This window comes from Lotus japonicus, chromosome 1 (assembly GCF_012489685.1).
Source record: "Lotus japonicus ecotype B-129 chromosome 1, LjGifu_v1.2".
Lineage (NCBI taxonomy): Eukaryota > Viridiplantae > Streptophyta > Magnoliopsida > Fabales > Fabaceae > Lotus > Lotus japonicus.
Window position 1 is genome coordinate 129,038,398 of NC_080041.1, and position 23,530 is coordinate 129,061,927.

Genomic DNA, 23,530 nt, shown 5'->3' on the forward strand with positions numbered 1-23,530 from the left:
AATTACAATAATCCTTACTCCAACACTTACAATCCAGGTTGGAGGAATCATCCCAATTTATCTTGGAGGGATCAAAAGCAAAGGCCTAGCCAATAACCACATTGGTTTGAGAAACCAAATTATGATGTTGTGGTCCAACAACATTCACCATTTGTCGAGCTCCGCTTTGAATTATACCCGTTGTTTCGTTGGGGTTTGTTACCTAATGCACAACAAGTCATAAGTTAATCTCGATTTTCAAAACTAATGAGTAATAAGATTGTGATAAGTGAGCAACTTACTATGTTGTTCAGAGTTGGCTCCATTTGATGAGCTCCATTTTGAAGTATACTCGTTGATCCGTCGGGATTGATAACCTAATAAACAACAATGCACAAGTTAAGCTCGACTTTCAAAGCTAGTGAATTAAAATTCAGGCTGTCCTAAGTGAGCAAATTACTATGTTGTGTGGAGGTGCCACCATGTGAGGAGTCCCACCATGAAGTATACTTGGATTGCGGACATGTATCCTTTCCTATATTAAGCAATATGACACAAATTCATATTGATATAAGTGAACAAGATAAAATTAATGAAAGGATTTTGTTAAGCACTCACCATTTGCTTTACTGAATTTTGAGTAGATAATATAGCATCGTCATTTTTATATTATGGATGTTGACTACTAACAGATGCATTGGGCTGGTTTAAAAATTATACAAGCATTAGCATCAATTCAACAATAAACTACATAAAATAATCAAAACATGAACAATTACCGTGTCCTTCTCCAATTTCACTATCACACTATCAAGTTTTTGTTTCTTTGCTTTACCACCACGACGAGGTTTGACATTCGCAGTACCCTACAAAAATGAATGAATCACAAAGTTAAGCATAACACATACTTTCAAGATAGCTAAACAATTTCAACAAGGCATATTCTAACCTTTGAAATAGACTTGTTCGTAGTATCCGGTGTTTCTTGTACACTGTGATAATCACGTCCGGCCAATTCTTTCTCTTTCCCCTGCATAAAAGTTAAAATTTAATAACTAACTAATTTAAAAATAAAGCAACTAAATAACAATTTTGAATAGAAAAACAACTACACTTACTTCTTCTTCTGATCCATCATCCACAACAAGCTCTTCTTTGTCCCCGTTCTTCGCAGTACATGTTCTTTTAATGTGCCCTCTTCTAAGACATTTGGAACACCTTACCCTTGTATTGGTTTGCCTCTAGGTAATGTAAACGACTAAACGTAATAAGAAATCTTGGCAGCATGACTATGCTGTGTATTTCACACATAATTGATACTAAAATCATTTGGAACTACTATTTGCACCTTATTTTTTGAACAATAAATGTATGGGTTATTTCTTAAGATAAAACAACTTAAGTAAATGAAAATTAGAATTCCGTTTACAATGTCAACTACATCCTCCACCTCCAAACAACACACTGACTCCTCAGTAAAAATTCAACCTGATAATCAAAGTAAAATAGGGAAACAAAAAGGATAAATTATGAAGTCAATTTAGGGGCTAATAGGCAACAACTCTCTCCAGCTTTATAGCGTCCATCTCATTGATCACCCCTTCAAGCTTGACGATCTGCCACAAGAAGTAATCACCATAACGTTTGGCAGGTTTAGACTGCACAACTGTTATTTGAACCTTATTTTTTGAATGTAAATATAGACATTAACATATATAGTAGCTGATATGATATTGTTAAGAGTTCATATATGACATAGTTGCTTACATAATTAATTGAAAGACAATACACAGACATTAATGTTCTAAATATTGTTTAGTCCATGATCATGATAGTGTAAAGTTGCACGACTATAGGGAAAGGAGAATCTGGAGAAGCATTTTGGAACCATGGGATTCCCCTGCGAGTCCGAGGATTTTTTGCTTGTGATCTTCAACCCTCCTAGGGATGGTACTCTCAAGGGAGAGCAGAGGACAATTGGGAGGTTTATTGTTTAGCCTCGAAGCCTATGATTGTTGTAACGCCCCGATTTCACGAGTGTTACTCAGTAACTAATTAACCCATTTTCGTAAAGAGTTTTCGTCGATTCACTTATTAATCTTCAATTAATGACAAACCTCTCATTTTACGAAAACTCTTGAAACATAACCTTTCCAAAAACACGCCGAAGTAACCAACATCGTAAAACTTTTTAAATAACCAACTGTAAAGAGTACGAATCAAAGGCCTGAATGAAAATAAAGATTACATCAAAACTTGTTCATTCGAATTTAAGCAATAAAATTGTTCGATACCAACACTTCGGAAACTCTCAACCCCAACAGAAAACAAAAGACTCTCAACCCAAACCCTATTCCTTAGCCTCTTCCTCTTCCTCTGAAGTGTAGTCGTCCTCCGGTATTGGCACGTCACGTAGCATCAACTCCCAAGAATGAGTCATCGCCATTATCTTCACGACCATCTACCCCCCAAATAAACACATAGCAAACAAGCAGGGTCAGGTCCAACAAAAAGAATGATAATGACAAAATCAACAACAACATATATAATATAAGTACATTATATGTCTTTTATGGGAAAGAGTCAGTTACTAACGGAATCTCACTTCACACAACCCACCAAAACTTCTATGGCCATCTTCGTGCTTCCGCAGAGGCACGGTTATCACGGTGACCGCAGTCAACCAAATCACGTGGAGCCGCAATGATCCACAAAAGTTCACGGTGACCGCAGTCAACCAAATCACGTGAAGCCACACCGGCCCACAAGGTTCACGGGAGACCGCAGTCAACCCAAATAACTCCCTCGCGTGCAAGGTACCATCGTTCTCATGGACCATAGTCTACCTGACCTATGTCCAAATTATTCATATTTACTTGCAAGCGAGTTTATTACACTTTTCTCTTTGTTAAGTCTCTAAAGTCAATCCTAGAGTCTTATCATACTCTTTATACAACAACCTTCACAACACAACATTCACAGGTTACAAGGGAATTACGGCTAGGTGAGCGACCCTTGAACCATTAACTGAGAAAATAAATATAATCCACGTAAAGGAACGCAAGAACATTCACTCATGCATAATATATCATCGCAACTTCAACATATTGACAGCAGAAACAACTTTCACAAAAATAGAGCCACAGAATGCATCTTTCAACCAAAAATCACGTATGATACCTTTCTAGAAAGCTATTTTAAATATCTACAACTCTCTAGTTACACACTTGTTCATTTGAGTCCCAGAATTAGGTGATATTAGGCCTTAAAGCTAACTGTCCGGAACAGGAAAAACAGCAGGTGTGACAGTTACTAAACACGACCCCCAGATCACATTACTAAACCAAAAATTATGATTTTTATATGTCTGGAAAGATATTTCGAAAATCTACAACTTTCATTTTAATCACTTTTTCATTTGATGACCATAAACAGGTAAAAAGGGGCTCTGAAGTCCGCTGTCCAGTACAGGAAGCTGGCAGCGAAACTCCCATGCCTCTATGGTTTTCAAAAAATAATTTTCCTTCCTTCCCCTTTGATCATGGCAATCTTGGTGCAGCCCCAACAACCCAAATATCCACTCAAAATTTCAGAACCAAACATTTAGCAAGGATCATGTTATAACAAGTGCAAAATAGCACAAAACTTAACAAATACCATGGCAACTCGCATAAAATCATAGATTCAGATCATAAACAACGTTTGAGGATCATATTCATGGCTTTTCAAGAGAAAAATTCCAGCAAGCAAGCATGTACAGGAAATCATGCAAAAACAGTCCAAAACTCAAGTTGTTTCTCATGGCAATTCATGGCATATTCCCTAAAGAACCTACCCATTCCTAGAACCAGCCCTTACCTTGGGTTAATGGCCTGAAAAGAAAGAAAAGATGAAGATTCAAGATCAAAAGGCTTGCTGTCCACGTCCTTCTTCTCCCCCTCTTCGTGGTTCCCTTTCCTCTCGCAGCTCCTCCTTCACGCGCAAGGTGTTATGGGTGGTGATGGTGGCCGGCGGTGGCTTGGATGGTGGTGGTTCTTGGAGCAAGATGAAGGAGATGAGGGTGTGTTTACGTGATTAGCTTCTGTTTTTCTGAAGTATGAAAGAAAGAAAGAGAAATTGATTTTTCTCTCCCCTTTTACTTACAAAACTGGCGGTCAAGGGAAAATAGTGGGCTAGGGTTGTGGTTTTTGGGTTTAATGCTGATTTAAGTCAGAGGGGACAGGGTTTAATTGGTACTAATCACTCTTTACTTCAGAAAAAAATCAGAATCTTCCTCCCTTTTCCCTTTGCAAGGCTGCGGCATCACCACTAATGGGCTAGGATTTTCATAGCCCTAGCTCCTTCCTTCTCATCCAAGTCACTTGGCCCACTTAGCCTCTTCTTAATCTCCTGATCATGATCTCATAAGTTCACTAACCAACCCAAATAACGCATTAACCAAGGCTTAAGCCCAAAGTTTTAAGTTAGAGCTCGTAAGGTCTGGGCAGCTGGACCTTTGCTCACTAAAACGGGGATATCTGAAGCTACAGATATCGGATTGACTCGAAACAACTTGGAGAATTTTCTAGACTTGAAGGGCTACAACTCTCATGAAGGAAGTTTTCCCAAATGAAGTCGTTAAGACCCTCTAAAAATTCACACACGTTGACAGTTCTAATCTGCCAGTTATCAAACATTAGCTAAAACTTCAATTTTATTCAAACTTCCATAAAATTGTTCCAAATTGAACTTAGGGCCTTACAATACCACCCCCCTTAAAATAGTTTCGCCCTCGAAACTTAAGGGTTTACAAATAAATCGGGGTGTGACTCCCGCATCTTATCCTCTAACTCCCAGGTCGCGTCACCGGTCTCTTGGTTCCACACGATCTTCACTAAAGGTACCTCCTTGTTTCTTAAGCGCTTTACACTTCGATCGACGATCTTGATGGGTGGCACCTCCATTGTCAGATCATCTCTCAGCTTTATATCGTCTGGCGTAATCACATGCGAATCATCTGCCATGTACTTTCGCAACTGCGACACATGAAGAACGTCATGGATGTTGGATAGAAACGGTGGTAGGGCGATCCTGTACGCCACCGGTCCAACTCGCTCCGTGATCTGGTACGGCCCAATAAACTTCGGAGTAAGCTTCTTGGACTTGATTGCCCTTCTGACACCTGTCATCGGGGTAACCCGCAAGAAGACATGGTCTCCGGCCTGAAATTCCAACTCCTTCCGTCGGTTGTCGGCGTAACTCTTTTGGCGACTCTACGCGGTCCTCATCTTTTCCTGAATTCTCCTGACTTCCTCGGTGGTCTGTTGCACCAATTCCGAGCCAATCACCAAATTCTCTCCATCCTGATGCCAGCATAAGGGCGTACGACACCTCCGACCGTACAAAGCTTCGTAAGGTGCCATGCCGATGCTTGCATGAAAACTATTGTTGTAGGTGAATTCGATCAACGACAACATCTCATCCCAACTGCCCTTGTGATCTAACGCACAGGCCCGTAGCAAATCTTCCAGCGACTGGATTGTCCTCTCTGTCTGCCCATCGGTTTGCGGATGGTAGGCAGAGCTCAATCTCAACTTGGTCCCGAGGGCCTGCTGCAAGGCTCCCCAAAAGTGAGAGGTAAACCTCGGATCTCTGTCTGACACAATGCTGGTCGGTACACCATGTAGACGCACAACCTCAGCCACATAAATCTCCGCCAATTTCTCCACCTTGTACTTCAGGTTGATCGGGATAAAATGAGCGGTCTTTGTCAAACGATCAACGACAACCCAAATTGCATCGAACTTCCTCCGAGTTAAAGGTAAAGCCGTCACGAAGTCCATAGAAATACTGTCCCACTTCCACTCTGGAACATCTAGTGGTTGCAGCTTCCCTGCGGGCTTCTGATGCTCTACCTTCGCTTTCTGACATGTCAAGCAAGTAGAAACATACTCAGCCACTTGTTTCTTCATCCCAGGCCACCAGAAGTGAAGTTTCAAGTCCTGATACATCTTGTTCATTCCGGGATGGATACTCAGTCTACTCTTGTGTCCTTCATCCAGGATCAATCTTCTCATCTCTGCATCGTTAGGCACACATATCCGTCCCTTGCATCGCAGAATATTGTCGTTCCCAATAGAGAACTCTGGTGCCTTTCCCTGAGTCACACGGTCTCGCCACTCAGCTATCCCTTCATCAGTCTCTTGTCTAGACTTGATCTCTTCCAAAAGTCCACTTGACACCGTCACCATTCCGAAACTCAGTCTTCCTGGTGCGAGCTTAACGTCCAAGCTCAGATCTCGGAAAGCCTCCAACAGTTCTAACTCCTTGACCATCATTGAGGACACATGTATAGCCTTCCGGCTGAGAGCGTCGGCTACGACATTGCTTTTCCCCGGATGGTACTGTAGAGTGAACTCATAGTCCTGCAGGAATTCCATCCACCTCCGCTGCCTCATGTTCAGATCCTTCTGATCAAATAAGTACTTTAAACTCTTATGATCGCTGTAGATCGTGAACGTACTGCCATAGAGGTAGTGTCTCCAAATCTTGAGAGCATAAACTATGGCAGCCAACTCCAAGTCATTTGTAGGGTAGTTCTTCTCATGAGTCTTCAATTGCCTTGAAGCATAGGCAATTGCTTTCTTATCTTGCATCATTACACACCCCAAACCATTGTGCGACGCATCACAATACACGTCATAAGGTTCTCCTTCCTTAGGTAAAGCTAGTATGGGTGCGGTGGTCAGCCGCTCCTTCAACTCCTGCAAACTAGCCTCACACTTCTCCGTCCACGCAAACGGTTGATTCTTCTTTGTCAACTGGGTCAACGGCGAAGTCAACTTTGCATAATCTTTGACGAATCGTCTATAGTAGCCAGCAAGCCCAACAAAGCTTCTGATGTCGCTTGCCGTCTTAGGTTGCTCCCATGACAGAATCGTCTCGATCTTGCTAGGGTCCACTGCCACACCCTGGCTTGATATGACATGCCCCAAAAATTTCACCTCCTCCATCCAGAACTCACACTTTGAGCCGTTAGCATATAGTTGTTTCTCTCGCAACACGCCCAACACCTGGCGCAGATGCTCCTCATGTTCCCCTCTACTCTTCGAGTAGATTAGGATGTCATCGATGAATACTACCACGAACTTGTCCAGGAATGGTCTGAACACTCTGTTCATGTAGTCCATAAACACTGCGTGTGCATTAGTAACCCCAAACGGCATCACAAGATATTCATAATGCCCGTATCGAGTCCTGAATGCGGTCTTCTGGATGTCAGATTCCTTGACTCGGATCTGATGGTATCCTGACTTAAGATCTATCTTCGAGAAGATCACCGCTCCTCTAAGTTGATCCATTAAGTCGTCTATCCGAGGCATCGGATAACGATTCTTCACGATCACTTTGTTGAGTTGTCGGTAGTCCACACATAGTCTGGACCTTCCATCCTTCTGCTTCACCAACAGCACTGGTGCACACAAACGCACACAGGCGTACACCTTGGGGCGCAAAAGGGATTCCAAAGCCCACTCTTCCTTCGATTGACATTCCATCAATCGATCTCAGAGTTCAAACATCTTAATATAATCAAACACTTAGTCTCAAGTATCACGGCAATGATACTAACTACAGACAATCTCACAGCCAAGCAAACATCTTAGCAAACAAGTCTACCCAATCTCACCGTGAAGCTTTGAAAACATCTTTATCAAAAACAAAAACACCAACGAGTTCGGAAACTCGTAAACCCAAAACCCTTAGTGCTCTGGTTTCTCAACCTGGCTCTGATACCACAATGTAACGCCCCGATTTCTCGAGTGTTACTCAGTAACTAATTAACCCATTTTCGTAAAGAGTTTTCGTCGATTCACTTATTAATCTTCAATTAATGACAAACCTCTCATTTTACGAAAACTCTTGAAACATAACCTTTCCAAAAACACGCGGAAGTAACCAACATCGTAAAACTTTTTAAATAACCAACTGTAAAGAGTACGAATCAAAGGCCTGAATGAAAATAAAGATTACATCAAAACTTGTTCATTCGAATTTAAGCAATAAAATTGTTCGATACCAACACTTCGGAAACTCTCAACCCCAACAGAAAACAAAAGACTCTCAACCCAAACCCTATTCCTTAGCCTCTTCCTCTTCCTCTGAAGTGTAGTCGTCCTTCGGTATTGGCACGTCACGTAGCATCAACTCCCAAGAATGAGTCATCGCCATTATCTTCACGACCATCTACCCCCCCCAAATAAACACATAGCAAACAAGCAGGGTCAGGTCCAACAAAAAGAATGATAATGACAAAATCAACAACAACATATATAATATAAGTACATTATATGTCTTTTATGGGAAAGAGTCAGTTACTAACGGAATCTCACTTCACACAACCCACCAAAACTTCTATGGCCATCTTCGTGCTTCCGCAGAGGCACGGTTATCACGGTGACCGCAGTCAACCAAATCACGTGGAGCCGCAATGATCCACAAAAGTTCACGGTGACCGCAGTCAACCAAATCACGTGAAGCCACACCGGCCCACAAGGTTCACGGGAGACCACAGTCAACCCAAATAACTCCCTCGCGTGCAAGGTACCATCGTTCTCATGGACCATAGTCTACCTGACCTATGTCCAAATTATTCACATTTACTTGCAAGCGAGTTTATTACACTTTTCTCTTTGTTAAGTCTCTAAAGTCAATCCTAGAGTCTTATCATACTCTTTATACAACAACCTTCACAACACAACATTCACAGGTTACAAGGGAACTACGGCTAGGTGAGCGACCCTTGAACCATTAACTGAGAAAATAAATATAATCCACATAAAGGAACGCAAGAACATTCACTCATGCATAATATATCATCGCAACTTCAACATATTGACAGCAGAAACAACTTTCACAAAAATAGAGCCACAGAATGCATCTTTCAACCAAAAATCACGTATGATACCTTTCTAGAAAGCTATTTTAAATATCTACAACTCTCTAGTTACACACTTGTTCATTTGAGTCCCAGAATTAGGTGATATTAGGACTTAAAGCTAACTGTCCGGAACAGGAAAAACAGCAGGTGTGACAGTTACTAAACACGACCCCCAGATCACATTACTAAACCAAAAATTATGATTTTTATATGTCTGGAAAGATATTTTGAAAATATACAACTTTCAGTTTAATCACTTTTTCATTTGATGACCATAAACAGGTAAAAAGGGGCTCTGAAGTCCGCTGTCCAGTACAGGAAGCTGGCAGCGAAACTCCCATGCCTCTATGGTTTTCAAAAAATAATTTTCCTTCCTTCCCCTTTGATCATGGCAATCTTGGTACAGCCCCAACAACCCAAATATCCACTCAAAATTTCAGAACCAAACATTTAGCAAGGATCATGTTATAACAAGTGCAAAATAGCACAAAACTTAACAAATACCATGGCAACTCGCATAAAATCATAGATTCAGATCATAAACAACGTTTGAGGATCATATTCATGGCTTTTCAAGAGAAAAATTCCAGCAAGCAAGCATGTACAGGAAATCATGCAAAAACAGTCCAAAACTCAAGTTGTTTCTCATGGCAATTCATGGCATATTCCCTAAAGAACCTACCCATTCCTAGAACCAGCCCTTACCTTGGGTTAATGGCCTGAAAAGAAAGAAAAGATGAAGATTCAAGATCAAAAGGCTTGCTTTCCACGTCCTTCTTCTCCCCCTCTTCGCGGTTCCCTTTCCTCTCGCAGCTCCTCCTTCACGCGCAAGGTGTTATGGGTGGTGATGGTGGCCGGCGGTGGCTTGGATGGTGGTGGTTCTTGGAGCAAGATGAAGGAGATGAGGGTGTGTTTACGTGATTAGCATATGTTTTTCTGAAGTATGAAAGAAAGAAAGAGAAATTGATTTTTCTCTCCCCTTTTACTTACAAAACTGGCGGTCAAGGGAAAATAGTGGGCTAGGGTTGTGGTTTTTGGGTTTAATGCTGATTTAAGTCAGAGGGGACAGGGTTTAATTGGTACTAATCACTCTTTACTTCAGAAAAAAATCAGAATCTTCCTCCCTTTTCCCTTTGCAAGGCTGCGGCATCACCACTAATGGGCTAGGATTTTCATAGCCCTAGCTCCTTCCTTCTCATCCAAGTCACTTGGCCCACTTAGCCTCTTCTTAATCTCCTGATCATGATCTCATAAGTTCACTAACCAACCCAAATAACGCATTAACCAAGGCTTAAGCCCAAAGTTTTAAGTTAGAGCTCGTAAGGTCTGGGCAGCTGGACCTTTGCTCACTAAAACGGGGATATCTGAAGCTACCGATATCGGATTGACTCGAAACCACTTGGAGAATTTTCTAGACTTGAAGAGCTACAACTCTCATGAAGGAAGTTTTCCCAAATGAAGTCGTTAAGACCTTCTAAAAATTCACACACGTTGACAGTTCTAATCTGCCAGTTATCAAACATTAGCTAAAACTTCAATTTTATTCAAACTTCCATAAAATTGTTCCAAATTGAACTTAGGGCCTTACAATTGTGCACTGGTTTCAATTCTCTGAACCTGCAACTCAAGTTTTTTCTCATCCACCATCAAGCCTTAAATTCAATAATTACGTGGTCTGCCTCAAGATAGGTCAGCATTCATTTACTGCTGGTCCTTTTCTTCCGCACGACCAAACCTTGTCCTCTTCACCAGGTCCAGTGCCATCCAACAGAGTTCGACTTTTGTATTTAATTCGCAACCATGCTGGAATACAAGGAACTAGCAGACATACCCATCTTAGATGAGAATAACTTCACATCTGAGGATTTGCAGTGGGGGTGACAAATAATTTATACTACACCCATGCTAGGTGCACTAAATCAGGGCTATATTAGGGATAGTTGAGCATAATCTTGATGCTTCAACAGGGTTATATTAGGGATAGTTGTGCACTATCTTGATGCTTAAATAAAGTGCTTTGGATTGGTGAAACAACAAGCCAAATAATAAGGGACATAAGGGTTTGGTAGGGCAAAGAGAAAAGGTCCAGGTTCAAACACTGAGTCGGACTAATTTAGCAACATTACTAACAACTAACATTTGTCTATAAAAAAAACAAAAACTAAAACTACAATAGTTTTGGAACGAAGGGAGTGACCATTAACATGTAACAATTTCCTATGAAATAAAAATCGTGCAACTCAAAACTGAATGCAGAAGTAGGAAAAAGGGAGGGTAAGAACATCAGATCTGAAAGAAAAATGAGTATGCATATGCAATAAAAATAAAAACATGTCTTTATTTTATTGAACTCTACACTACAAGGGCATGGGTAGTCTATAAATATAGAGAATATGATTATTACGTGTAGGCATGGAGGGGCCTAGGTAGGGGAAATGGCAAACCCCCCTCCCCGGCATAACATTACCCTAAATATACCCCTCATTATGTTTTTCTATCTCTTTCAAGTCACATATATATATATATATATATGGCGCCCACAAAAAATTTAAGTTGTTTTCTTATATTATATGCTAAGAAAATATTCAACGTAACTAATAAAGTAATTTTTTTTAAACTAAAGTAAAATTTGAAGACGTTAAACTGCGATTTGAAATAATTGTATGAATATGGCTTAAATATTTGAGTTAATTTGTGTGTTATCATAATAACTTTTAATTTTGCCCATAAGATATTTTGGCATATATTTATATTATATTATCATGAATGATTTCTTGTATATAATAAACCTTGGGAGTTCTTGTTTGGTAAAAAAAACCTTGTTGTTCTTCTCCCCGTTTCGATCTTCCAATGTCCAACATGAAGTCTTTGGTAGCCCTCGTGAACCGGATTGAGCGATTCTGCAGGGCTCTCGGCGAAGACGGCGACGCTATTCTGCCTACTCTCTTGGAACCCCTTCAATTCCCTCCATTGCCGTCGTCGGTCCTCAGGTTCAATTTTCTAATTTATTCACCTTCTTCTTCTTTTTCTAGATAGTTTGATTGATTATGTGTTTGTTTTACCAACAACTGTCTGTAGAGTTCTGGAAAGTCCTCGGTGTTATGTAGCATCCTCGGCCATGATTTGCTGCCCAGGGGATCAGGTTGGTTGATTTTGATTAACCGTACGTTTCCTCTCTTTTCTTTCTTGTGTAGCAAGTTTCTGCTTTTCCGATCCACAATTTGGCAAATTTTAGCTTTTCCCTTAAAACAAACATACACTTACTTAATGTGGTGTTTAGGGATTGTGACGCGGAGGCCTTTGGAACTGCAACTGCACAAGATAGAAGAGGGATTACAGGAGTATGCTGAATTTCTACACTTGCCCAACACACGCTTTACAGATTTCTCTATGGTTCGAAAGGAAATCGAGGATGAAACTGATAAAACGACTCGGACATCAAATCAAATATCCCCTGTTCCTATTCACCTCACCATCTACTCCCCAAATGGTAAATAATTTATGTTATACATTCCATGCAGGTGTCATGTATCCCTTGGTTCACTATTTAATATATTGTTCTCTTTGATGCTGTCTTTATTATTTTTAATTACTAGGCTGAGTGGCTTGCTTATCAATTACAGCCTTACAGGTGATTCAGTGTTCCATGAGAACTGTGTTTCTCTAATTGAATTGCATTGTGCTTCCTTAGGTGTTCATGTACTATCCTTTTCTAATGACAACAAGTTTGATAATTAGAAAACCCCAATCTAATGTTTTAAGGGAGTTGGACAGCCTCTAATAGCGTTGGAAACTCTGCTCTTTGTATGTGGATTGTGGATTTCCCTTTTTTTGTTTTGCGATATTCAAGTTTACCTAATTATTTTCTTTTTGTTGGTTGTTAGTTGTCAATCTAACATTGATAGATCTGCCTGGTTTGACAAATGTTGCTCTAGGTACGCTTTCTTTTCATTCTTCTTTGTCAAATAAGCATGTAATTCATTCTATCAATTTTTTTTTTTCCTGTTTTTGATTTAGGAAGTTAAATATTTTTTATTTTGTCAGAGGGACAGCCAGAAAGTTTTGTTCGAGACATTGAAAGCATGATTCTCTCATATATTGAAAAGGTACTTTTATGTTTGCTGCTACAGAAAGAATTCTTTCTTGGTTCTTGTCTGAAAATCTGATGCTTTGGGTTTACTCTCATTCAATAGAGTACAGAGGTGGTCATTCCAAACTAATGGGAATGACTGAGGTCGACCTCATACTCCAACTTTCTACTTGAATAATTTCTTACCTTTTCCATTCTGACATTAGGCCATTGAACGTGTGGCTAAATGATAATTATGATATGCAGTTAACACCTTCCAGTTAATTCCTCATTTTACAGTATTTTACTTTGATGCACTTGTGTTAATCGCGCACTCTAAACTCTTTTATGAATCAATTCATTATTTTTTCTTGTGTATTGCAGCCTAATTGCATAATTTTGGCCATTACTCCAGCAAATCAAGATATAGCTAACTCTGCTGCCATCAAGGTTTCCAGAAAAGTTGACCGTGCAGGTATATGATTGCTGCATTTAATTAACAATTATGCTCCAACTATACAAACCGTTTGCATTTATTTTCTTATTATGGTTTTTCTCGACGGTGTGTTCAAAATGTTTTCCCTTCAGGTGTAAGAACATATGGTGTGTTGACAAAGTTTGATTTGATGAACAGAGGAAAAATTGTAAGAATCTTAGCTTAGCTTTTCTGGTAAACTTAGTCTGGATTTTCTATGAATCTTAATGGACATGGATAAAGGATGGTTTTTGTAAATTGTTCATAATAATCTCATTTTGACCATGGTGTAGGTCCTTTCGGGAAGATCATGTGGACTTCGAAACCCTTGGGTGGGGATTGTAAACTGTTCTCATGAAGATATTAATAGCAATGTGGATATGATTGCTGCTCGGCAGAGGGAGCGTGAATTTTTCGCCACCAGTCCTGATTACGCACATTTGGCCAGCATGATGGGCTCAGAACATCTCGCATGGCTTCTCTCTAAGGTTTCTATTTACCGTATTATTACGTTGGACGGGCATGGTTATTTTTGTGGCTATTTTTCCTTCTTGCAAAAACTCTTCATCGGTTACTTCATTACTTATAAGACTTGTTGGGTTTCAGTATTTAGAGGATTGGATAATAGTAAATCGAATTCCAGCGATCCAATCTTTTATTGACAGAAGCATTCGTGAGCTTCGAGCAGAGTGGTTGTGTACAACAGTTCCTTCTGATGCTGGGGTGAGGAGAATTTTGTGCTATCTATACTCTCAATATAAGTGAAAATGAGTTTTATTAGGATATTTACCACACTTCCTCTGATTTTGTCAGGCAAGGCAACTCGCACAGTTGCTGGAGGACGCACAGTTGCTGGAGGAAGATTCTGTGTTAACGGCAAGGAGACAGGGATGTGCGGAGAGACTGGAGTTATACCAGTTTGCAAGGTATGAGATTGAAGCGGTTTTGTGGTCTGGATGAGAGGAATCCCAAGTGAATATGAAGAGAAGTTTTGCTGGAAAAAGTTACAATGATGTATAACTTAATTTAAGGTTATCGTGGAGTAACATATTTGAACTCAAATATTCATTTGTACTCCTACTAAATTAGTTGGTTTTAGGTTTTGTTTGGAACTCAAGAAGGACAGATGAAATAGTGTGGTGAGAGGGAAAAGATTATTAAAAAGTTGTGCCTTTTCTGTCCAAATTTGCTAACATACATTTTTCATAACAGCAAGGACCCATTCCACCTATTTTAAAAAGACTAGGATTTTTTCTTTAAAGCTAAAAGACGAGGATTAAGCCAACAATAGGGACCAAGAAATCATCCTTGGTTTGGTAGTAGGAAAGAGAATGTGAAAGAGAGAATATGAGAAGGGACAAGACGACTCTTCTCGCCTTCAAATGCCAAACTTTCATTGCCTTAAAATTTTCAATCATTGTAAATTTGTAATAGACAAAAGCGCCAATGTGAATCATTGTGTTGGGTTGAAGAATTACGAAAAAAATTGTACAAAATTATTAAGAAAATCATATGAGAGGGAAGATGAGAGAAGTGTGAGTTTTGTGTCTCTTGTCTAGGCTTAACCTCTATTTGCATCTATCTATCTAACCTAAGAGTGCTTCTCAATTGAAACCTTGCAACCATCACTCTTGAGGTAGATGACAAAAAAAATCTCATTTTCATGTCCCTTTCAAATATCAAGTATTTGACATGTTTAATTATTTTTTTCTCTAGTATATATTTAAAAATTGATCTAGTATTCCTTAAAAGTAAAATTAAAATAAAATAAATTCAATCAAATTTAGATTGAATGAAATTTAAATTAAAAATGGAATTATATGATAGAGAAAAAAAAACAAAGAGATTACATATATATTTAGCAAGATCTAACAGATAAGTTAGTTGAATAGTGAAAAATAAGTTATCTGAAAGCGGAAAAAACATGTGAGTAAATAGTTTTTCTACTTAAAATAGTTTTTGATCTTACGAAATTCACAACCCCCAACTTTTGAAAGTGTTTTTTGGGTACAATCAGCTAACCCAATTGGAACCACTTTTGGAAGAAGTGTTGATCAAAAAAGAAAGAGGAAATGCTCTTTTTTTGTGAAAAAGAGGAACACTTACCAATGGACTACAATTTGGATTAGTGTTATGCATAGGGAATAAGAATAAGTGCTTACTTGCACAAGTTCACTAAAGATGCAGCACTTGTATCAGAAGAAACTAGCATCGAGCGAGTAACTTGTGCTGATCATTAAAGATGAAGAGAACACAAGTTCATATTATGTGGCTTGTTTCACCTTAATTATTCTTTATAGGTCCTAATATACCAGGAGAAAATTATCCTCTTCCTCTCCCGGTGATTCCATTACCATATAAGTGTTTCATAAATCCACTTCATCAGTAGTTAAATAAGTTAATACATATACATTTAAAAGCAATCTAGCTCTCCCTGCATACAGTTTTAAAAACTTAATCCTGCTAAGACATTATCAATTGCTAGTTTCATGCCTTCTTAGGTTGGTCTTGCCATTAGCAAACCATACACCTACAATGGGTAAGTTAAACCAACATGACACCATCACACCAATGATCTCAATTTAAAAGCAATTGAGACGATGACGGCCAATTAGCATATAGGATATTACTATGTGCATAATAAATGGACTTTGACTTCAAAATGAAAAGCAAAATGTTACCTGTTTTGCCTAATATTTTAGTTTGTTTTAGTATGTAACGACAATTAGAGAATTAGATATAGTACACAATTTTACATAGCTTTTGTTACTTTTCTGTTTCATAAAATAAATCTAAGTCGGTTACAGGCTAGTTAACTAGTTGAGACTATCATGATGACTATATAAGCATCATTCATGTACTGATTAGTGCCAAGAAAGTATCATGAAAACTTGCTCTGCTTTCTTCTTCTTCGAACTAGAATTATATGCTATTCAATCAGCTATAATTTCATTTAAATTTAACAGCAAAACAAGAAAAGGTTATATGCTATTCAACCAGGTATAATTGAATAAAATTTAACAGCAAACTAGAATTATCGTCAATGGCTTGGCCTTGAGAATTTTGGAATAGCAAAGAACAGAGAATAATAGGATAATTTGGAGTGCGGGTTAAATCTCAGAACCCGCGGGTCTTTTTTGGTCAAAACCCTTATTACGTCAGAATCTAGCATTTTAATTAATTTTGGGCATGTTTTGGGCCTTTCGCCCTATTCAGTCAGAAAAGTGAAAACCCAAATTTTATGATCAATGGTGAATTTTGATTTTTACCAAAAAAAGATAAACTCAATGGTGAGCAGCATCACCCCACGGTGAATAGCACCAAACAACAACATCTCCAGACACCTTACCCATGAAGGGGTTAACATATCTTATTTGGGATAATGGGATTCATGCTTAAAAAAAAAACTTATTTTGTTTAGTCCAATCTTCTAATTTTGTGTCTCCTCCAAAAGATCCCTACACGAAATTCTAATTTGTTTATTAACGTTATTCTATTGAAATAGTACTTATCAGTTATCAAAATACACTTGCTGCACCAGTGCACCGTAATCATGCATAATGAAATATGTTCAAAAAAAATCATGCATAATGAAATACTAATTCGTGTATATCAACCCGATGTCTTTTTAATAAGTAATTTCTCTTTATTAACCTAGCTTGTTAATAAATCAAACGTGATTTATGGACTTACGTTTGTTTATAGTAATGATTAAGTGTCACTTTATTCCGTAATTCCTCCATATTTTGCTCTATAATATATTAATATGAGTGTAATTTGGATCATATCTCTCTCGTAAGTGTTCCCTTAAGTATTGTGCAGTAAAATCTCACATCTTAATAATTATATTTAAAGGTCATGATTCATTTAAAGTGAGAGATAATTAATTTTTTTATTGTTTAACTTATATTTTCATATTGATCCACCATGTAGCGCCTAGAGAAACGATCCAAATTCATGTCCGTGTATATATATAATAAATATTATTTTTTTCTTTTTAAACAATAATTTTTTTATAAACACGTGTAAAAGTAATTTAATTATAAAGTTCATCATCTCTTCTTTTGAATCAAATAAGTAAAGAATACATGGAGGTGGCTTGCTTTTCTGATTGCATGAACGTGGTGGAAGTTGTTCACAACACTATGGATGTCTCGAGGTACTGGGCTTATGACACCATCACCAGAGTCCGATTAATGCTGAACTGAGATTGAAATGTGGTTGTGGAATATGTGCCGTGTGAGAAAAATAACAAAGCGAATTACTTAGTTTGGAAGGCGTCGCGAGATCGGACTACTCGTTGTGTTAGAAGGCTACCTCCATCATTTGCTGTAGAGGAACTCTGCATGTGTTAGTTTAGTTTATTTTCTTGTTATCTTCCTATTGTAAAAAAAAAGTAAAGAGTTGTTTCACCTCCTCTTCTATCTCTCTCCCCCTCTCTTAAACCAAACTAAATAATTAAAATCCCTCCTCTGCTTTGAACCAAAGACATCTCTTTCATCATCTTTGAAGTGTTAGACATTTATCCCTCCTGATAATGATAAAGGTAAGGACAACCTCTTGTGGAGACTAAATGCATGTAGATGGCAATTAAGTTTGGTATTAATTTTGCTGCATGATCTAGAGGGTCAGATTCCTCATCTTCTTTCGATTTAGTTTGGAGACTCAAAGGTCCTCCTACAGTGCAAAGTCTCCTTTGAAAAGTGGCTCATAATTAATAAGCTACTTACTTATAAGGAAAGGATGATGAGGAATATGACCTCGAATGCTATGTACGTGTCCTCTTTGAACCAAGAAAAAAAGAATAGTATGTGTCCTCGATGTATGAATGTTGAGGAAATCGTCATCAATGTAATCTGAGACTGCCCGTCTATTCAACAGATTTTTTTTTTTTCGATCAAAGGATGATGTATATTAGAAAAGGGACAAAGCCCAAGAGGAACAAATTAAACAAACTTCTACAGTACCTTTCTTTTATTCAGGGAGTTTTTAGTGTGTGTCTTTGAGCTTAGGCCCAACAAGTTATAAAACAAAAAATCTCTTTCACTTTTTCCCTCTTTTCACCCACCTGCCACCTCCAGTTTTTTCATAGTCTAATCTAATGGGACAAATCGTCCAAAAAAATTCTAATGGGACACTTGTGACGGTTTCGAACCGCCACAAAATGTTACCAGTTGCCATAAATTCTATCAATTTTTTGCAACAGTATTTCGTGGCAGCTGGAAACATTTTGTGACGGTTTAAAACCGCCACAACAAATGTTAACTGGAGAAAAATTAAGAGAATTTCACTGGAGAGGATCCGGACCCATAAACCATAACTATCTTTTTGATTTTGGGTTGTTTAAATCACTGTTAGTAAAAAATGGGTTAAATTACCATAATTTAGGTGTCCTAATCCGCTCCTTTTTCAACCCACTATCTTGTATTTTTCGATGCATCCCTCCCTTGATATGGTGGCATGTCGTCAGAGACAAATTTAGAGATTTGATGTTATAATGTACATATAAATTTCTAACAAAAAAATTAACATATATTATTAGAAGAGAAAACATTTTTTTTTTACCAAAAGGGACATAAGCGAGAGAAATTTTTACCAAAGTGGCCATAAAAAACTACATACATTTAATGCTCAACTGAGAACATTTACAAATGTGTAATATACAAGTGAGAGTATTTTTCACCAAATGGGCCATCGAAAAGCACATACTTTTACTATACTCAATTTTTTTTCTAATAATTTTTTTCAAAATCAAGTGAGGGCAGGTGCCCTCGTAGTCTTACTCGTGCATCCATCCTTGCTTTTTGCCCTCCACCTCCGACCCAACAAGTCAGTCACCACACATCACACACAGATCTCCGACATACACACCATGTTCGACATGAACTGCATATATTTATTTAATACATGTAATATATTTTTTTTTTGGTACATGTCATTAAATAAAAAGAAAACTAAGGTCTCACATAGGAGACACCCATAACATCAGCTAGCAAGAGAAAGCTCATCCCTTCTGACGGTTGTTGAATAATCACGAGTTTGTTATTCTGTTGCGCCCCATGTTTTGCTAGGAAATCAGCACAAGCGTTCCCCTCCCGGAGAGTATGGTAAAGCTGCACATCCCACGCACGATCTAAGAGGTCCTTAATATCCCATATAAGGGAAGCATACCTGTGTCTCTGCGAAGGGTTTGACAACACAAGATTCATAGCATCGAGGGAATCCGATTGACATTCCACCTTACGAGCGCCATAGTCCCAGGCTAGGTTCAAACCATAATAGATTGCAAGCAGCTCTTGGTGTAGAATATTTGGGTCATCCCAAAAACCAAAAAAGCCTCCAAACCATTGTCCCAAGCCGCTGCGAAGACAGCCACCATACCCACCTCTCTTGGGGTTATCCATCACACTACCATCCACATTAATGACCATGCTATGCTCATCCCGAGGAAGCCATGAAACCAGCCTTGGAGGAGCCGCGAGACCCACCGTACCAGGCTCCCCGAAACAGTAGCTCAAATCAGAAGCCATGGCCGTAATATTGGAAGCAAGAAGATGAATGTTCAGCTGCGTGTGCTCCATGCAAAATGAGCACCGAGCCCTCCAAATCCACCACAAAGTTGCTGCTGCAATAGGGTTGGAGTCCACTAGCATGTCTCGAAGCCAAGCGCTGCAATCTGGAGTGCCAAACGAAGGTCCTGTCGTTGTAAAGCCCATGCGCCACCAGACCCGCAAAGCTTGGTCACAATCACGAAGGCAATGGAGGACCGTTTCTTCACCGGCATTGCACAAGGTGCACCTATCAGACGCAGCCATACCCCTCTGAAATCGGCAGGCATTTGTTGGAAGGGCATTCTGCACCGCTAGCCAGACAAGCAAAGAGCACTTCAAAGGTGTTTTTAAACGCCAAATCCAGGTCCAATTCAGAGAGTTGTCACCAGGAGCTGCAAGCATACGTTGGCTAATAATCCAATTATAGCCAGAAGCCGTGGAATACTCTCCTGTGATGTGCCCAGACCAACAAACACTATCTGCAACTCCAGGATTGATTCTACCAGCAACCTCATTAATAATAGCAACCAAGTTATCAGGTAATATCGTCCATAACCGTTCCAACCACCAGTGCTCACCATCCCAAATATCCTTTAATTGCAGCTCTACATCATAAAAATGTACAAAGTCCACAAGCTGACACAGCGGCTGAGGAGTGCACCAGGGTGTATGCCAGAAAGATGACAAGCCATTACCAATCTTAAATTCAAAGCCAGGACGCAACACCTCTCTAGCCTTCAAGAAACCCCTCCAAACTGACGATCCTTGGTTCTCAGTTGCAAGCAAAAAAGAACAATTTGGAAAATACCGAGCTTTCATAAGTTGCACCCAGGGTTTATTAGAGTCCACAAGGATCTCCCACACATGCTTACCCAATAAAGCCACATTATGGTCTCTAGCTTTTCTCAAACCTAAGCCACCAAGTCTCTTTGGGAGAGCAATACGATCCCACCCAGCCAAGTGAATACCACGGCCATCCCTATTTTTCCAAATAAAATTCCTGACAGTAGCATCCAGTTTGTCACACACACCCTGAGGCATCCATACCTGACTCATACAATAGGTTGGCATAGCAGTAAGAACTGATTGTGCCAGAGTTACTCTTCCTGCTCTATTCAAGAGTTTGCACTTCCAACCCGCCAAGCGAGAATTAATTCTATCAAAAATAAAATTAAAATCCTGCTTATTAATCCTCTTCTGGAAAATAGGAAAACCCAAATACCTGCCAATATCAGAAGTAAATTGAAAGCCAGCAATACCAACAATTCTGTTTTTTTTCTGGGTACTCAGCCCTGCATACCCCAAGATTTTGGATTTCGCTTCATTAACCTTCAAGCCTGATGCATTACAAAAATTATCTAGCAGCTCCTTTAAGCAAGCCACTTGGCTGTCCTTCGCTTTAACAAAGAGAAGAACATCATCTGCAAAAAAGAGATGGGACAAACCAGGGCCATTTCGAACCGTACAAATGGGATCCCACCTCCCCTCCTGAACTGCAGTAGAAATCGCAGAACTGAACCTTTCCATGCAAAGAACAAAGAGATATGGAGATAGAGGGTCCCCTTGACGAAGTCCCCGCTTTGCAGCAAACGACTGCAATCGCTCACCATTCCACAAAATAGATAACTGAGATGTTGTAACACAATGCATAATGAGATCCACAAGAGAAGGTGGGAAGGCAAAAGCCACCAAAGTTTCCCTCAAGAAACGCCAGTCAACCCGATCATAAGCCTTCTCAAGATCAAGTTTAAACACCAAGTTTCCGTTTTTCCTGCGGCCCTTTTGTTGATGATGCACTATCTCCTGAAGGGCAATAGCATTATCACTAGTGCTCCTTCCAGGGATAAAACTACTCTGCATAGGGCTAATAATCTCATTAAGGATAGGCCTGATTCTATTCACAATAATTTTTGTGATGAGCTTATAAATCACGTTGCACAAACTGATAGGCCTGAAATCCTTAAAAGAGATGGGGCAATCCAATTTTGGGATGAGAGCTATAAGAGTTTCCCCTAGAGCAGGATCAAACTGTTTAGTCTGAAAAGCATTTTTAACACACTGATAAACTGCATCACCTACCACATCCCAATATGTTTTGTAGAAGAAAGCATGAAAACCATCTGACCCTGGAGCTTTGAATGACCCCATGTGCTGAAGAGCCATATAGACCTCATCTTTGGTGACTTCTCGCTCAAGATCCGGAATAAAATGCGCAGGGATAGGGAGCAATCCCGGAGTTGGCAAGCAGGATGTATCCACCTCAACTGTTTCTGCAAACAAAGATTTAAAGTAGTCAATAGCGCCTTGCTGAAGAGTTTCTACGTCATCACACCAAACTCCGTTTGGGAGATTAAGCCCCAAAATGCGGTTTCTCTTCCTGCGAATAACAGTTTGAGCATGAAAGAAAGCTGTGTTCCGATCTCCATATTTAACCCATTTTTCTCTAGATTTTTGGAACCATAACATTTCTTCTTGGGCCAAGATCTCATTATATTCTTTCTTGAGACTATTAAGTGAATGTAGTAACGCCACCGAGTCCACTGTTTCAAGTCTCAATTGAATCGACGCCATACAATTCTCAATATGCCTCTTACGCCGGAAAATGTTGCCAAAAGTCTTCTTATTAAATTCTATAGAATCGGTTTTCACCTCATGAAGAGCCGTCAGCACATCCGGCCCTCCTTTCTGCCAAGCCTCTTGAACAACATCACCATATAGAGGATGCATAGCCCAGGCTGCTTCAAATCGGAATGGTCGATTCCCCATATTCTCAATTTTTCTCCCACACCGAAGAAGAATGGGACTATGGTCTGAATGGAGTCTGGGAAGGACCTCAATTCCACCCTCCGGGAAAGCCACACGCCAAGGAAGAGAAGCCACAGCACGATCAAGTCGTTTGTGGACAGGAGCCTGACCTTGACAGTGTCGGAACCAAGTGAAAGCCATACCAGTTGCACCAATATCCACCAAGTTGCAAGAATTCAGATTATCAAGAAACGTCTGCGCTCTTGAATGAGAAAAAATACCACCACGTTGTTCGGTTGAGGCCAAGGTGTCATTGAAATCACCCACTAAAACCCATGGAGTAGAGATCGTAGAAGCCACACCCCGCAGATGATTCCAGAGAAACTGTCTATTAATGGGAATAGGGCTCGCATATACTCCTGAACAAACCCATTGAAGATTGCCAATAGAGATGGATAAGGTAATAACCTGAGCATGAGAGGCCAAAACACTCACAGAACCAGCTATATCATTCAGTGCCAGCGCCCAGATTCCCCCCGCTTGGCCTTGAGCCTCTTCAATAGCAACAGAACTGTAGCCTAGTTTAGTCCAGAAATTTTGAAGACGGCTGAATTGGACATGAGTTTCCAGAATAAAACAAATATTTGGCTTATGTTTCTTCAGCATCTCTTTTAAATTCCTCTTAGATACTGCATTTGCGGCACCACGCACATTCCATGAGAGAACATTGAAATCTGGTTGTACAATCATTAAAAACAATTTAAACGCGAACCAGAACACACAGCAATCCGATG

The 23,530-nt window shown here is 39.5% G+C and overlaps 1 pseudogene across 1 annotated transcript; it reads left to right on the top strand.

Annotated features, from left to right (window-relative positions):
* Window positions 1-11,684: 11,684 nt before the first annotated feature.
* On the top strand, window positions 11,685-14,625 carry LOC130730641 (dynamin-related protein 5A-like; annotated as a pseudogene). Its single transcript, XR_009016419.1, has 10 exons — window positions 11,685-11,886; window positions 11,975-12,038; window positions 12,177-12,386; window positions 12,781-12,831; window positions 12,941-13,002; window positions 13,350-13,440; window positions 13,554-13,609; window positions 13,734-13,928; window positions 14,047-14,163; window positions 14,254-14,625. The product of XR_009016419.1 is annotated as a dynamin-related protein 5A-like (transcript).
* The last annotated feature ends 8,905 nt before the right edge of the window (window positions 14,626-23,530 follow it).